Genomic DNA, 4,939 nt, shown 5'->3' on the forward strand with positions numbered 1-4,939 from the left:
CAATAGTAGAGCTAGAAAACTCAATAAATGGTTTAACCTTTTTAGCGCTATTATATCTAGAACACTAGGAGATAAATAAAGTAGAGATTGCTAGTGGTGATTGTACTTGGTGTAATAATCATAGTACTCCTCTTTTTTTAAAACTTGACATGATACTTATTGACAATGAATGGGAAAAGGTTTTCCCCTTAGTCCATGTTAAAAACATTGCCTTAAACTATTCCTAATCATTCTCCTTCAGTGGTATATCTAGGTCTAAATTTCCAAAAATGAATAGGCCTTTAATGTTTGAGCTTCGTTGGTTTCTTAGAGATGATTTAGATGTAGTTAGTAAAGCTTGGCATTCTTTTCAGTATGGTAGAGCTCCCCTGGATAGGAATAAAATAAAAGTAGTCTAAGGACAAGCCTCAAAGGATGGTATATTAACTATGAAAGTTTTTACAAGAAGTAGAGAAAAGTGCTAGCAGAAGCTATTGACAACATTGATAGAGAGAGTGGGATCTCAGGCATTTCCTTGGATAGGTATAATGATAGGAGAACCATAGATGTGCAGTTACAGCATATTAGGAAAGAGGAACATGTTACATGGTATGAGAGAGCTAAAGATACTGACCTAATACAAGACTACAAAAGAGACTAATACCACTGCCATGTTCCCCTCCATCTTCAACACCATGTTAGCTTGTAACTTGTTTCTACCCTCTATGTACTCCATCGCCATGCTTACTAGTTCTTGGGGAATAGGATGAACTTTAATTTGTACTAGCACCGAATAATTTTGCTTGATATAAAATCCTCTCTTTTCTGTATTGTTAATATTCTTCATGATGTTGGGTAAAGTGCACCATCCAACATTTGCCTATGTGGGCACGAGGATATTAGTATTGGATAAAGCGGAGAGCGGAGAAAGCCATGATAGCACAATCTCTAGGGAAGTGGAGAAGAAAACTTGACAGTAGTAACCTCCCTCTTGCCGTCTCTGCCAATTCGATAAGGGAATAATGGAGACTGCCCATTGGCCGCGTCCACGGGAACCCTTAATCATCATTGTTGTAACCTATTGGGGGAGCAACGCTGGTGGCATGTGTGATACGGTTGACTATGTATGTGGCGATGTATACTATATTAGGCTCCGCTCACAAATAGAAAGTCCCTCTGTTTGAACTACCGAAATGACTTATATTTAGGAATGGATGGACTACTCCCTTTGTTTTCATTTACTTCGCATATTAGCTTTGTCTTGAGTCAAACTTTCTAAACTTTGACCAAGTTTATAGAAAAAATTATTAACACCCATGATACCAAATTAATGCCATTGGAATCGTCATTCAATATACTTCCGTACCATATATATTTTTTATTGTGAAAGTTTAGATTGTTTTCTATAAACTTGGTCAAACTTTATAAAGTTTGACTTATGTCAAAGATAATATGCGGAGTAAATAAAACTGGACGCAGTATATGAGAAGTGGCTTAGGTATCCGTAGAACATGCGGGTAGTGATGATTCAAAATGCCTTGAGAACGCCCTTTTACTCAAGCGCCGCCCCCTTATTTTATCCATTGTTTTATTTACTTTTTACCTTCACTTAGTTGTTTAGACAAAACCACAATTATTATTATTTCCGCTAGCAACCGACGAATAGACTATTTCCAGATAATGCTCTAGGTGTGAACATAGCCGCGTGTGACGATGTAGAGGCAGGGTTGGTAGTTACCTATGCAATCGCTCCGTGTGGAATCGACATACTCTACTTAACGTGAATTGCAATAGTCCTGTGCCCTTGCAGGTCATCATCATGTAACATTTTCTCATCCTTCCGGCCGGCGCCTGAAAGTGCGTTATGTCGACTAGAGGGGGGGGGTGAATAGGCGATTTTTATGAATTCTTCAGTGAGGAATTTGCCGGTGAGGAAATTCCTTAGCGAAGAACTATTAGCAGCGGAATAAGTACTCAGAAGTAAGCATAACAGAATACAAGCATGTTCATCATGATGAAATGAAGACTAGCACAGAGTACAGAAAGCGTAATCACAGGATAACACAAGATGAAGACAAACAGACTGAAGAAATTGAACTGAGGAAATTGAGAAAGTCTTCAGTCAAAGTCTTCAAACACAGATATGAACAAACACTCAACACAGTAATGAGGAAATGAAAGGGTTGAGGAAATAGAACCAGTTAGGTTGGTGAAGACAATGATTTGGTAGACCAGTTCCAACTGCTGTCTTAGTTGTACGTCTGGTTGGAGCGGCTGAGTATTTAAACTCGAGGACACACAGTCCCAGACACCCAGTCGTTGAGCACGCAGCTCAGGACACCCAGTCCTCACTGTATTCTCCTTGAACTAAGGTCACACAGACCTCGTCCAATCACTCGTGGTAAGTCTTCAGGTGACTTCCAAACCTTCACAGACTTGGTCACTCGGTGATCCACAATTCCTCTTGGATGCTCTAGACCTTGACGCCTAACCATCTGGAAGAAGCACAGTCTTCAAAGGTAACAAGCGTCGGATCCACGCAGGATCAATTTCTTCAGTGATGCTCAATCACTTTGGGTTTGTAGGGGTTTGGTTTTGGGTTTTCCTCACTCGATGATTTTCGCTCAAAGTCCTCGGAGGATGGGTTGCTCTCAAATGACAAGTGTCAAGTTCTCTCGGAGCAGCCAACCAGCTAGTGGTTGTAGGGGGCAGCTATTTATAGCCTAGGGAGCAGCCCGACATGATAAGACATAAATGCCCCTCAATGATATGACCGTTAGGTGGATAAGATATTTTGGGACAGCTGGCGCGTAGCACAGCAACGGTCGGAAATTTGACTCTCAAATTCCTCAGGGCTATTGTCACATCCCTGTTCCTGTTATGCACTAAGCTAGACCTCATGTGTGCATCATGTCTATATTTTCGAAACTTGAACTGAGGAATTTTGGAAGCCTCAAAAACTTAAATAAAAGAGGGGCAAAGAACCCTGGAAAATGCATTCAATGTTTTCAAAATGGCCTTAAATAATGTTGGTTATATTTTGGCAAGGGTTTTGCACCAAACCAAAAATAATGAACATTTTTGAGGAATATTTTGAGCACTGAATTTAAATCATTACTTTATTTGCATTTGGAACTATATTCATAACTTATATAGAATATATTTCCAAATACCCTGAAACATTTTTATGTGCTTTTGGAAAAGTCCATTAAGCAGCATAAATATTTTCAGAGGAGTTTTTGGCATTGTTTGAATTATTTTTAAATTCAAAACAGTGGCAAAACAGATTAAATAAAATAAAACAGAACAAAAAAATATATAACACAGAGCACTTACCTGGCGCCACTTACCTGGCCCAGCTCCATCTGGCCGGCCCAGCCCACCACTTCCCCCCCCCCCTGTCGCCTTCCTCCTCGCGCCAGTAGGCGCAGGCGCGTGGCCGGAGCGCGCGGGCACACGCCCAGGCCACCTCCTGCCTCTCTGCCTGTTTCCCCGTCGCCCTGAGGATGCCACGCACCCCCTGGACCGCTCTCACTCCCCCCTATTCCTTCTTCTCTCTTCTCTGGCTCTCTCACTCACGCGACCGAGGACCGCCGTCGCCGCCGCTCGTCGCAGTCGTAGCCACCACCGTCGTTCCACCCCACCAGAGTGACCAAAGTCTCCGCCTCGACGCCCCCGACCTCTCCATGGAGCTACGCAACGCCGGGAGCCCTACATCACCGCCCACGCCGTCTTCCCCATCTCCGGCCGCCCGGGATCGCCGTCGTTGATTCGTCGTCACCAAGCCATCCCCGAGCCCACTAGTCTGCTCTGCGAGTTCACCGTGAGCACCGGAATCTTTCCCCTCTCTCCCCTGCCTCATTTACACCGCGTAGCTATCAAATCCGCCGGAGCCGCGAGCTTACCACCGCCGGCGATGTCGCCGCCGGCGCGCTAGTCGCTGGAGCTCGTGTCCGAGCACTCCATCGTGCTCAGCACGCTCCCAGTAGCACATATCACCCCACCACCGTCCTCCCCGTGCACCCTAACGCAATCCCGTGCACAACCGAACTCCGGCCACCACCTTTGAGCTCGTGGCCGTCCACTCCGGCCACCCCCGGCCCGGCTACTGCCACCAGCCGACGCGCTGCAACACCAGCTACCCGTAGAGATCAACCGCGGCTCAAACCGCTGTCTGTACGCGAAACCCGAGCAACTCCGGCGTGTTGCTGCCCCGGGTTTGGTCGCCGCCGGCTGAACTCCGGTGACGCCGACGTGGCGCACTTACTTAGTCACTAATGACCTTGCTAACAGCCCTATCTCTCACTGACATATGGGCCCCACGCCCTTAACTAACCACGGTTAACCCCTATTTAGTTTAAGTTAACCACAGTGGCCCCACGCGTCGGAGTTGACCTAGCTGATGTGGCCGTTGACCGGTCCCACCTGTCAGTGAGTGAAACAGCCCTGTGTCACTGACGTGTGGCCCCCACACGTCAGGTTTGACCAGCAGCAGCGTCTGCTGACCTGCTGACGTCACGGTGACGCACTGCTGATGTAGTAAATGTTTCTGGAATTTAAATAATTCTTAAATGATTTATTATTTCAAAAAATGCCCTAAACTTCAATAATTCATAGAAATTCAACCGTAACTCCAAATTAAATAATTTATATATGAAAAATTATCAGAAAAATTCAAGGAATCCATCTGTACCACTTTCATGCATGTTAGAACAACTTATAGCTGCTGTTTAGCACAAATCAATTAAATGGCATTTAAATAACCACATATGGAGTTTGAATTTGAATCTTGGATCCAAACCAACTTCATTTAACCTGGTTTTAGGTGCATTAGCCCAAAACACATTCATATTGCCATGTCATAGCATGCATCATATTGTGCATTGCATTGATCGTGTTTTTCTGTATTTGCCGGTATTTGTCCCCTCTCGATAGACGTGTACCGACGATGTGATCGATG

The sequence above is a fragment of the Triticum dicoccoides genome, chromosome 4B, assembly GCF_002162155.2.
Source record: "Triticum dicoccoides isolate Atlit2015 ecotype Zavitan chromosome 4B, WEW_v2.0, whole genome shotgun sequence".
NCBI lineage: Eukaryota > Viridiplantae > Streptophyta > Magnoliopsida > Poales > Poaceae > Triticum > Triticum dicoccoides.